A 13,457-nucleotide genomic window follows, 5' to 3' on the forward strand; every position below is an offset into this window, starting at 1 on the left:
CACCGGCAATTTAGTTGGCAGAATTAGTCACATCTCTGCCTGACTGTCTGGACCCTAAGGAGGTCTTCAGAGTGTAGACAGAATTGTTGGAAGCTCTGTCAAGATAGTGTGACATTTAGAGCCCAGACATCACGTTGCCTCCTCCTTTCGGTGCCTTTGTGATTTTATGATACTTACATTAGTCTTTGCAAGACTCAAAGACGTTTTAGTGGTTTACATTTACAGAGTATTACTAAACATTTCATACACTAGCACGTACGCACACAAATACACAGCGGTACCAATATTAAAGGAAAGGTTTAAAATCATAATCATCTACTCACCCTCAAGTTGTGTCAATCCAGTTTGACTTTCTTTCTTTTTTGTAACACAAAATGAGAAATTCTGAAAACTGTTCTGGTCCACTTATAAGGAAGTGGGACTGAAGCTTCAAAAAGTACAAAGGAATTTTATGGTGCTTTTTGGATCATATTTGAAGCTTGAAAGCTCCAGTTCCCATTTATTGTAGCTGAAGTATTTCAATAAGTTATTTGATTATTTGATGAAAAGTATTTTAATTCGGTGCAAAGTGTGCAGGTCATCTTCACCAAGTTTCTGAATCACATTTGAAAGTAACGTTCCACCTAGTGTAAAAACAAAAACAAACGTGAAATAAAAAAGCATTTGCTTGAGCAACCATGCCATTTTAGCTTGCTTCTACAAGTCTTTGAGATCTTTTGTCAAGTTTCACAGAATTTTGTACCTGAACACTGTTGTACCAGGTGAGCTACCAAGTAAGTTTACTACACACACAGCCACATACAGCATATGAATCTGTCTATGTGATGCAAAATTCAAAATTGATTAGTTTGCAATTCGTTCACTATGGTAAAAGTGTTCTGAGGTCGTAACATAGTATTGTGCAAGCGACCACTTTAAAATAAGCCTTTATTAATCGATAATCTGCCCCGTAATCCTGAATTTGTATGAAAAAGAATAAACGTTGTTGCTGTTTTACTGCCTCCAGTGTTCATTTCAGCTGGAAACTGATTGTATTTTGGTAGATTTTTTTTAGGGGTAGAGTTTTGTAGGTAGAGGCAACAGGCTGTTGCTATTTTTCATTATGGCATTTCCACACAGTAGGCCCTACACCAACAGTGCGAATTGTACAAATAAGTAAAATTAATCTAACATTAACGAGATTAAAACAATTTAATTTCAGTTATTTTGTAAGTAATAATTCACTCTTTTTGATCGAACTAACATACTTCTTAAATTTAGAAATATATAAATGCAACATAACTAAATGCAATGCATAGGAGAAGCAAGTAAGAAAAGACTCTTCACTGCATTGATATTTTTTCTCATTGAGTGAAGCAACACACACCATCTCATGTAGTCACCCACAACCTAAGCATAATCTCTACTCATCATCAGCACAACAATAACCACGAACACAACAGAGCCTAGTACTTCCCTTTACTCAAAAACAGATTAAATGACACTTAAATTCAACATTTACCAACAAGATATCATGTTTAAAAGTATATATAATTTTACAAATGCAAGTAGATTGAATTGATCATAATGATATAAAGTGGTAACAGCGGACAAGAATTGTGTTGCTGTAGGGTGATTTTTTTTATGTAATAAGCAGAAATAAATATGTTTTGAGTGCATACTCCACAAGATTAAACAGTTTAGCTTGATAAGGCAACTATGTACTTTATTTAGGAACTGAACAATTTGCACAGCATTGCAAGTGTATATTTTCTGTACTGCTTTGCCACTCTGCCAATTGAGCTATAATTTCTTAACTACAGCCTTTAGCCATATTGGTGCCATTTAACATTAAGATTGTTTGACGTAATTGCAGGTGTGTGTATTTGGAAGTTGGGGGCCACAGAGTGAAGATGGCTAACATCAACAGGCACAGAATGAAGCCTCTGTACTCGTCTGAGTCATATCCCCCGCTATCAGATGACCCCTGACATTGACCTCTGACTTTGAGCCTCTGCCCTCAGGGCAGCTTGAGTGAAGGCCATACAATTCAGCAAAGGGTAAAATCTGAATTTCTGCATTTTTACACAGAATGTTTTATATTTCAAGAGTTGAATGATTGAAAACACATCTCTGTGATGTCCGTGCCTGGCAGTTTCCACTGTTACATGCATGACCTGCTCTATGAAAGCCTGTTTCACCCTCTACTGATCCACCTCACTGCATTTCCTACTCTTTCGCCGCCTGCACACGCACAACTTTGTGTCCAGCTGTTCCCTCATTTCCTTTCCCAAAGTTCTTTGATTCTCTCCTCCATCACTTCTTTTTCTTTCTCTGACCTTTCTGGCATTCTGGGTCAAATTGCATGACTGCTTTACAGTTATGCCTCAGTTTGAATGCTGCCGTGCTTCATTAAGATGGCAAAACATTGGCTGCATGGTGCATCTGGGTTCAGTTTGACCAAATTTGCCACTCAAAGAACCTCTCAGAATCTCAGAATGGTCATTTTACCTTCTGAAAAAAAAAAAAAAAAAAAGTGTCCCATTGGGAGCATGTTGGATTAGCTCTGTTGAGGCTGAAGTGATTCGTAATGGTAATCCATGTAGAGAGGCCACATGAGGATCTCCATTATAGATCATTTGTTTGCAAGATCAAAGGGGTCAAGAGTGCTCCATATGTTAGGTACATGCTGTGAACATGATCTTGCTTGGCGTACAATCGCCCTTGGGCTCCTTTGCTTATGGAGAGCAAGTGTAGTGCAAATCCATATGGAGGGACTGGAAATTTGCATTCCTAAATACCCTGCTGAATAAAAACAGTTTAGACCAACATCAGTGTCCCAGCTGGTTTCTGATTTTTTGTTGTGGTTGGTTCATGACTATAATCTTGTGTCCTTTCCAACCAACATAGTCCCAACCCTAACACCATCTCAGTCTCTGTGGCTTAAGGTTGCGTACACATGAAGCGTGTTAGCAGAAATTTGACTAACCACAGCATTGTGTGCAACTCAGAATGGAATTGAGAATTGCTTTTATAAATTCCTGGAATTGAATTGAGGAAGTAACATGAACTGCAATTTAAAGACATTTGTATAACTGCAATAATTTTTTTAACTAGGATAGAAAGGTTACCAAGACAGACTTTGAATCAAAATTCCAATTTAGCATCCTGTGGAGTGTGGTCAATTCAACTAAAATTCCAACTCTTGAATTAAATTAATTCTGAATTTCAATCAGTCTGCTGTAAGCTTGAAGATATACTACAACAGTAAAATCTCTGGAAAAATCTTATATTTTTACTTTTATTCAGCAAGGATGCATTAAATTCAATAGATCCTTGGTGAATAAAGGTAAAAAGATTAAAAAAGTACTTTTTTAAAAAGTTACTTTAAAAGACTATTTCAACAAGGATGCATTGAATTCCTCAAAAAAAGACTTACAGTGTCACAAAAACTTTTAAATAAATGCTGTTCTTTGGAATTGTCTATTTTATTGAATAATGTGACTGTATCCACAAAAATCTTAAGCAGCACAACTTTCTTCATTGATGATAATGTTTTTTGAGCAGCAAATCAGCATTAGAATGAAGGATCATGTAACACTGAAGACTGGAGTAATGATGCTGAAAATTTAGCTTTGATCACAGGAATAAATTACATTGTAAAACATATACATATAGTAAACTGTAATTTTAAAATGCGAATAAATTTAATAATCTTTACTGTGTTTTTTTACCAAAAGCAGCCTTGCTGAGCATAATAGACTTCTTTCAAAAACATTTGAATGGTAGTGTAAATATTTTAGGTATTTGCATGGAACAAAAGATGATTCAAATCAGACCTGGCAACGATTTAACAATATAATGGATAAAAGTTAACTTAGAGGATTAGTTCACTTTCGAATGAAAATTACCCCAAGCTTTACTCACCCTCAAGCCATTCCAGAAGGCCTTTATTTATAATCTGGAGCAGCATGGAGTATGTTTATGATGGATGGATGTGGATGGAGATACTTTCTTCAGCTTCATACTCGTTTGGTAACGCATACTGCCTTTATAAAGCTCGAATGAGTCAGGATATTTAGTAATATTTCTCCAATTGTCTTCATCAGAAACAAGAAAGTCATGTACACCTAGGATGACTTGAGGGTGAGTAAAGCTTGGGGGGATTTTCATTTGAAAGTGAACTAATCCTTTAATTATGACAGGTGGCTAAATTAGCTTTGCAACACATTAAAAAAAAATAAAAAAACTTGGCTATTCGCAACGTGGCATGCTTCATCAGGTGCTTGCAGTGCATTATATAGTTGATTATAATGGGAGCGATTAAGTGCATTGTAGGTACGGTGTAACCCTAGCCATTAACTACCTCTAAAATAGGAATGTTTTTCCAGGACCATCAAGGATGTTGATCCAGGAATACGTTCTGCTTGGTAAAAATCACAGTCACTGAAATCTTGGCTGGTGCACCAGTGAAGTGGGTTGTCAAAGGAAGTCTTGCTAGGTACGTTAGTTAAGAAGCCTGGTGGGAAAACCAGCACCCATGCTGGGGACCAGCATCCCAAACACAACATATGCTGGTTATCAGCTATGCAGGTCTTTTCAGCAAGACAAGAACACAGGAACTACACTCAAGTACCTTCTTCTGATCCAGCACAGAGTCAGATAATGAATGTGATAGTGAATGTCTGTCAGTGTTGGGTTTCCAAGCCAAAGAGGCCACAGCACTGATGTCTGCCATATGGTTACAGGTCAAAACAACAGATTTTGTCTAAAGAGTGTGTGAAGATAAAGTATCAGCAAAAAAGATGGTGTCCCTTTTCCCATCCATATGTCTTTTGTTGCATTACTTATTCCTCAAACTGGTGCAAACCAGCCTTGTACTTTTCACACGTTTTAAATCCCGATACGATCGACAGCAAGTCCTGACTGGCTGGGACTTCAAAATCCTTGCTAAATCACATAGTAGGACTCATATTACCATACAAATGACCAGCCCTCCTAGGGAAAACATGGTCTTCACAGTAATGTAGTTAATAAAGAAAAGCGTAAAAATGGACTTGTGGATTAGTATTGTGTTGTGTTAAGGACACTCGAGCACCCCTCTGTAAATAAAGGCCTAATCTCCAGGAAGCCACAAAACCCTCCCCCTATTCCTCTTGACGCCCCCCTGTTGGAGCACTTTTTGGGCCTATATTTGTGTTACAAACAAGTATGATCACATAATTAAATCCAATGTAAACATAATACTTGCGCACACAAACAAAACAGCACACATTTTGGAGCATGGGAACCAAGTCTATAAAATATAGTAAAGACGCCTACATCCCTGTGAGGAGAGATTGAACCAATGATTGTCTTATACAATGGTTTGGATGCAGTCACTGAAATCTGAATGAAAACAGCATGGTGAAATGTTGATAAAGAAGAGGCATCACCTGCTAGATGAGTTTGTTCATTCTCCCATAGACAAACAATCTGGAAAACGTCATGAATGCAGCTGTGCAAAACCATTAAATGGTCTAAGTGCCGCTCCACAAAAAACAAAGCTGGTCTTATAAAAAGGAAAATGAGCAGGTGATAAAAGGTATGAGTGAAGGGGGGCGTGAGGGATTTCAACCCGTGAGCTCTGTTAGACATGTGGCGCGACTGACACTTAAGCCACTAATGGATGATTAGGAGGAAGAAGAGATCAGCCATCTTGACTCCAGGTGCCATTGTTTACTTTTCCAGTAACGTCTGAAGGGGAAGAAGTGGAAGAACAGACACCTCACCAAAGAATGTTTTTGTGTAAAATACTTTACAATTCAAAATGGTGGTTATTTGTCCACAAAGTCTGTTGGATACAACCATGATACATTTTGTGGCCTTGAAAGGCAAGTGCTGGCTTAAGCATTTTCTTACTGGGATTCACTTCATTTTAGCTAGAAATAGTTTATTAGCCTTTCATGATTATTTTGGTTAAAGGATTAGTTCACCCAAAAATGAAAATTACTCTAGCCTCATGCTGTTCCAAAACTATAAGACTTTCGTTCATCTTCAGAACACAAATGAAGATCTTTTTGATGAAATCTGAGAGCTTTTTTTTCTCTCCATTGACAGCCTATGCAACTACCACTTTCAAGTCCTAGAAAGGTATAGTAAAGACATAATTAAAGTAATCCATAGGACTCCACTGTTTTTTTAACCACTTTATTTACAAAATATTAATCTCTGATGTGCGTCATTTGTTTTCCAAAGATGAATGAAAATCTTACAGGTTTGGAATGATATGAGGGTGAGTAATTAATGACGGAATTTTCATTTTTGGCTGAACTAGCCCTTTAAGGATGCTATTTATAATCATTTAATTTAAATACTTTCTCCTATGCAAGTTTAACATAAAGAAACAACTATAAGGTCAATGCTATGATAAGATATGTTGGAAAAGAAGTTTAGAGTTTTGCACGCAAATACTCTAAAATGTTAAAGGATTAGTTCACCTTCAAATAAAATTTTCCTGATAATTTACTCACCCCCATGTCATCCAAGATGTTCATGTCTTTCTTTCTTCAGTCGAAAAGAAATTATGTATTCTTCAAAAAGCTTACACTGTATGTCCTACACCTTCCCTATTCAACTTACGGAACGAACGCGGCACCAGTTCTGTTTTTCTGTAAGTAGAATAGGGAAAGCGTAGGACATACAGCTTAAGCTTTCTGAAGAATGCAGAAGGCGGAATGGTGGAAGCTCTTGTTTTTATAAAGAGATTTGATGAGATTGACATTGAGATGAGATGAGATGAGATGAGATTTTTATATTTGTATTTATAAAGCATATACAGTTGTATTTTTTAGAAAATGACCGATCGTTTCCCTAGATAAGACCCTTATTCCTCGTCTGGTATCGTTTAAAGCCCTTTGAAGCTGCACTGAAACTGTCATTTTGACCTTCAACCGTTTGGAGTCCATTGAAGTCCACTATAAGGAGAATAATCCTGGAATGTTTTCATCAAAAACCTTCATTTCTTTTCGACTGAAGAAAGAAAGACATGAACATCTTGGATGACATGGGGGTGAGTAAATTATCAGGGAAAGTTTATTTAAAAGTGGACTAATCCTTTAATCTGGGAGCTGATATAAATATGTACTACTTGCACACAGCGCTTTCATGTTGTGCAACAGGCCACAATAAGCAAAAACAAAGACAGATTTATGAAAAAAAAAAAAAGTGTAAACATTGTGGCTTTTTCTGCACTTTTGACATTGCCACAGCAAAGTTGACAGGACATCACAGTATTCTCTCAAACAAACAAACCATGCAATGCCATGCAAAATGAACAAATCAGTGAGTGTGACTGTAGACTCATCATAAGACATCAGACTCACTGGATCACAGGACTGCAGATCACAAGATCACATGACAGAAAGAGAATCTACAGATGTTCTGAAAATATAAATGGTCTGTGATGAAGATGGAAAAAGAGGAAGAGTATATGCCAGTCCGCAAATGCTGGAGATGTTCCCACTCAATTAAATAGAGGAAATGAAATGTGAGCATAGTTCTGTATTTCACAAATTCTTTTTTCTTTTAAAGGTCTCTGACTGTATGTATATATATATATGTATTCTGTTTTACTTCTGTTTACAGTGATAACTGATCAGCACAATATTGATACCAGATATTCATTTTGCAATAATTAATGGCTGACTGTACATTACCCACTTATACAGTTACAACAATATACAGTAGATACATAAATGGACTTGAAACATTGATTTGAGTTGAAATTATTTTATAATGTGGCAAGAGAGCACATATGAGATACAAGATACTAACACAGCGAAGCTAATTAGTAGGCACGACGGTCAATTATAAAGTATAGTGGCTTTTATAGTTGCAATTGATTGACCAATCAGAATCAAATATTGAATCAGAATCAAAAAAAAAAAAAAAAAAAAAAAAATTATATATATATATATATATATATATATACACACACACATATATATGTCTATTTACACTAAGTGGCAAATAGCGTCCCTTGTTTGCAAACGCTATTTACACTAGCTCCGCCCACCAATGTCTGGTTGGGCCACTCAAGTTTAAAGAAAGACGCAACGTCTTCAGTGCCGCAATGCAATCAACAAAGGTTCGAATCCGCCTTTTGCCAAGCTCGCATTTATTTTCAGTAAAAATGAAAATAATGTTCTAAAAGTGGAAATAAACTGCGAAGGAGTGTTTAATAATACTAAAAGTGTTTATTGGGTAGGGTTAGGGGAATGTGTAATGAGGGATTTTATTCTCCCAATAAGGCAGCATCTATTTAATAATTTTAATAAATATAATCATTTACACTCTATGAAATTATTATAGCATCCTGTTAATGTACAAAAATACTGAGGTGCAAATAGTATCTGCCAATATAAAGTATAGATAGCATCTAATTACTATTTACTTTTATTGCAAAGAACAGATACTTTAACATGGTGTAAATAGAATGATCACTAAGAAAATGTTGATATTGTGACTTAGTGTGAATAGAATATATTGCTATTTTTACTTAGTGTAAATAGCTGCTGCCATATATATATATATATATATATATATATATATATTATATATATATATATATATACACACACACACACTATCTATATTTCATCAATAAAATCTGTACAATGACAAAATACAAGCAAAATATAACATAATAAATAATAATATTTTAGGAAGGGGGTCCCCCATCATTATATTTAGTGGTAGTTTGCATCAAATCATTTAAAATTCCTTTAAAAATAATAATAATATTCTACATCTTAATACTGAGATTCTAAGAATCAACTATTAAATGTCAGAGGATATGCGCCTTTCGTATTCAAACTTTAAACAGGAAGCCTGTAATGAATTTGCCCACATAAGACAGTCTAAAATTAGCATCATCCTCTCAGAGCACCTACCAAGAACACATGTGTCAAGTGAGAAAGACAGTGACACAAATGTGGCATTTCACAAAAAACGAAATAAGAAGTGTTCCCTAGATAATACCTGAAATACTGATGGGAAAATAGCAATGAAAATGATTCAGAATAACGAACTTGTTCTCGTTTGGTAAGAGGAACTCATAATGACCACTAACGTCTGTCCTCTAAAGGGTGAGGCACTCGCAAAAGACGTTGCCATAAACCACATCAAAACGGAACTTCTTCTGGTAAAACCTGATGGTGAAAACCAGACTGTGGCAGACCAAATCCAGAGCATGTGTGAGGCATAACGGCGTAAAAACGAAGTTCAAGCCAGTGGAGTTATTTTGGGGGAGTTCCTGAGGTGAGTACCAGGAACATACATAGATCTTCCTGGTGGTGGTGGAAAGGATGGGGGTGGTCAAAACAGCTGCCAGATGTGGAGGAGTCCCAGGAGCCCTGTCACATTCTCACACACAATGCACGGTTTGTGAAGTCACCACAGGAAATGAGGTCAGGGTCCCTGACCCCTCCTCCGAGCTGACAGAAGTGTAGAGTTCAAACCGGAGTCTCTCTGACTTTTCTGAGATGCAATCTGTTTGTCAAAGGATAAGGCAGCAAAACCTCTGAATCAATACGGACTGTTGTAGATGGGCGTGAATTTATTATTTGACTATTTACATCTCAAAACGGTGAAATCACCTCACACAATGCTGCTTAAACTGAAACAGGAATGACTTTGAGGTGGATGTGTCGTTATTCATGATGACACACTGATTTCCATGCATGCTTGAGGGAGCTTATCTGCTCAACAGGATGAAATTAAGCACATGGTCCTTATTAAGATGGGACTGTCTTTTATTAATAGGTTCTTGATACCAGAAAGCTTGAATTTAAATGTAGCCCAGTGTTCAATGAAGCAAATCTCTCATGATTCATACCTGCCCTCCCTGTGTGAACACGATACACCAAACAAGCCTAGACCAAACGGCACACACCTGAGGCGAAACGTGTTCATCAAGACAAAAAAAAAAAAAATTATACTGGCAGATATCAACACATACATCAATGACGATAGAAAAAGAAGAAGAAAAATAAACCGTTGAGCGTATTCTAGTGACTCAGCAAAGGTGGTTAACACATGTGTGAGCAGATGTCAAATTTTCCCCTGACCACATGACCACGATTTCGATATTAGGGTGGTATAGTAGGTCACTGAAACAGGATGAGTTTAATACAAAGTTTGTGAAAATTCTTGCCTCAAAACATTCTCAATCCACCTCAAGGTTTGCCAAGTGCGAATATATAAACATCAGCATTCAGAAGTTTGGGAGTCCCACAATCCACAGTTATGGAAGAGAAAAATGATGCATAGCCTAACAGATAGCAATCCAATCAATAGCAATCCACTTCACTTGACACTTTACCACCAGATCTCTCCATATAATTAAAACATTCATGTTTATTATGTAAAAGTGTCTACTTTGTAGCTTAAAACATCTTTTTAGGCCATACTTAAAGTGAAAATCAATTAGATACATGCCTCTGTGAAACTAAGGAACAAATAAAATGTGAAAAACTATGACTAAAAACTCTCAACAACTCAGTGGAAAGGAAGTGAGGAGGTGGAACCCAAAAAAAAAAAGACTAAAAAAAAAAAAACATCTGGACCTCATTTCTACCCTGGGGACTTAGAAACTAAAATACTACTATAAATGTGACTTTTGATCCTTAACATTTTCATCGAGTGGAGAATGCATCTTTGCAATTATATATGTTTTTGTAATACATGTGCTTTCGTGAACAGGCAAATTAGGGGGGTAAAAATCATTACCCAAACGTCCTACGCTCTTCCACAGAGTTGCTGAGCTCGTGCGAGTGAGCGAGCGAGCGAGCGCGTGCGTGCGTGCGCGCGTGTATGTGTATTACGTCGCCGCTCACAGATAGCGAGGCTGTTGTTCGGGCGACCAGCGCGTGGAATTAAAGATTGTTTTTATTAAACGGAAAACACAGCAGTAACTGACGCGTCCTAGAGACCTTAACGCAAACTCAAGAGTATTTTTCTTGCTTTTTGACGTTTATCTTAACCATGGTTGTACTAATGACTAGACTAGCAATGACTACGAAGAAGTTTTGACTTCTATCAAATCATTTGTATTTTTTTGGGCTCTCTCCCAAACGGATCCTTGAATAGGCTACTCGATCAAGGAATTACGGAATTTCATGTAAACTTTGTAAATGAAGATTAAAAGCATCTCTCTGCCGGACACCGCACATGGGGTGAGTTTCTGTAACTAACGTTAACGATATCTCTCTATAGAGTCAAATGTTCGTTAGTGTACTTCCAATAGTTTTATGTCTTCATTCATTTTCGTATCAGTGCGATAGACCTCTGTATTTTAATGTAACGACCATCCTTATGCAAAGATGTCTGAAAATTAACAGTAACTTGTGATGTGCTTATTTGTCAACACAGACACGTTTCTATCACCTTCACCTCATGCGCTGATCTTTCTCGCTCGATCTGATAATGAAATGTGTGAGAGAGTCTTATCCAAGCTTTCGACACATGCAAATTTAACTAGTGTCAGTTTAAATATAAAGTGTGCCATGCATCCGTGCTTTGCATCAGTTATGAGAAAGTATCCGTAAATGTTTGATCACTGATGTAATGTGTAACATGCATGCAGTTAAACATTGACCTGCTCATCCAGACTTCATGTGTATTGCAGCAGCTCTTCGTTTGTCAACAGGAACGGGCTCTTGCTGAGCTCAATACACGCAAGGAGCTTTGCGATATTGCGTGGGGATTCGTCCATCCGTCACCGTAAGGATGGCATTGTTCTTAAAGCTCGTATTAATAAGACAAAAGACTCTATTATGGCATTATGCCGCTGGACTAAGTGCTCTGTCTGTCTCTTAAAGGGATAGTCCACCCTAAAATGCCAATTCTCTCATTATTTATTCACTCTAACGTGATTTTTACTCAATTCGTGATAGAGTTTTAAATGGATAGATTCTGTCATCATTTACTCATCTTTATGATGTTGTAAACCCGTGACTTCCTTTCATCTGTGAAACACAAGTTTCATTGCATTAATTTTTTTCCATACAGTGAAAGTGATACCTGATACCATCTGATACCTGATTCTCGATAACAATTTTAATTTTCAAAGTTGGTTGAAAATCTTTGTTTGATTTCAAATGTCATTCATGCTTACACACATTCAGACTTGCATAATGATTAGTTGCAAGACATTCAAGAATCCGTTGCATTTTTTTTAACGAAGCTTGCTAGTAAAAATCAGTAAAATACTTAAATAAATATTTTTTAGTATTTTAAAATACTTAGTTTTTGTATTGCACAGAAGAACCAAAAAGGATTCAGATTTTGACTAACTTTTTGGTAGGCTATCCCTTTAAGTTTTTTTTTTTTTTTTTTTTTTTTTTTTTTTTGCATGCTGTGTTTTACTATGAAACTAGACAATTGTACAGATGTAGGTCAGCTCTATTGTATATCCAGATTTTTTGTCTCCCCTGGAATCCAAAGCTACATTGAAAAGCCATTGCGCTGGCGTCTGAATTTAGGTCAAGCTATGAAACGCATCCATCCCATTAGTCCAAACTAATCATTCACGAACACCTCTCTGAGGTACTGACTCTGAATGTACATTCTGTCCAGGACAAGGAAAGGGGATGGGTTAGAGATGTTTTGTAATCTGCTTTTGTGGTACACGATGCCTCCCCTCTACAAGATAAGCTGATATGAGAGGAAATGCCGATTATCACTTTGAGAGTTGTCTATCCATCATTCTCAAGTGTGGATGCGAAATGTGTTTTTGGTCATGTTGTTGTTCTTCTAAAAGCTTTAAAATTTTATTGATTGCATTATCTTGTCTGTTCTGTGACTCCTTGCAGAGTGCTTGCAGATGCACATGGGGATTTCTGCATGCTTTTTAAAGGAGAGCTAGCACTTATTAAAATGGAAACCGCTTTGCTAAAGTGGGAAAATTGGAATATCAAGTGTTGGATCTGTTGATGGATGTGGAGATTCTTGTTTGGGATCTTATATTCTGGTGATGGTGGGGTGTAGTAGCCTAACCAGCAGATTTTTATCATGCTGCGATCCGATCTGTAGACAGAGCTGATATGGGCAGCATGTAGTCCGCGTTGGCATCATGTGATGCCATGCTTCATTAAACCAGAACAAAACCAGCCACGCTGTCTCAGCTGACCACCACCGGCGGTCTTCACTTACATTCACACTCTCAGCCCATGTCTGCGTGAGAGAGGCTTCAGCTGTGGTCTTTATTTAATATTACAAACTGTGCCTTGAATAGACTCTGACACCAGGTCCACATGGATACTCCAGAGGTTTTTTTTTTTTTTGCATTTTCCGTTCGGATTTTGGATTTAGCAGGAAATGTACGCGGAATGCATTTAAATTTGTTAGCTTGTGAAAGAGATAGCAAAAGAGCTTTGTTAATGACAGGCGTTCCAATTCCTTGGAAGTCTGCTGAGTTTTCCACTGAAGTTTTGTGG

The 13,457-nt window shown here is 37.1% G+C and overlaps 1 protein-coding gene across 3 annotated transcripts in view; it reads left to right on the forward strand.

Annotated features, from left to right (window-relative positions):
* The window catches only part of s1pr2 (sphingosine-1-phosphate receptor 2), a 51,481-nt gene that overhangs the window by 10,407 nt on the left and 27,617 nt on the right, over positions 1–13,457 (forward strand). Inside the window, exons 1-2 of one of the 3 annotated variants that reach the window (XM_048191492.1) lie at positions 10,617–11,195; positions 11,648–11,742. The gene's annotated coding sequence lies outside the window, so the exon portion shown is untranslated. Of the gene's footprint in view, positions 1–1,855; positions 2,040–10,616; positions 11,196–11,647; positions 11,743–13,457 lie in introns of those variants that run through there. The other 2 variants (XM_048191500.1, XM_048191484.1) reach the window with 2 other exon arrangements.

This window comes from Megalobrama amblycephala, linkage group LG1, assembly GCF_018812025.1.
Source record: "Megalobrama amblycephala isolate DHTTF-2021 linkage group LG1, ASM1881202v1, whole genome shotgun sequence".
NCBI classification, from domain to species: domain Eukaryota; kingdom Metazoa; phylum Chordata; class Actinopteri; order Cypriniformes; family Xenocyprididae; genus Megalobrama; species Megalobrama amblycephala.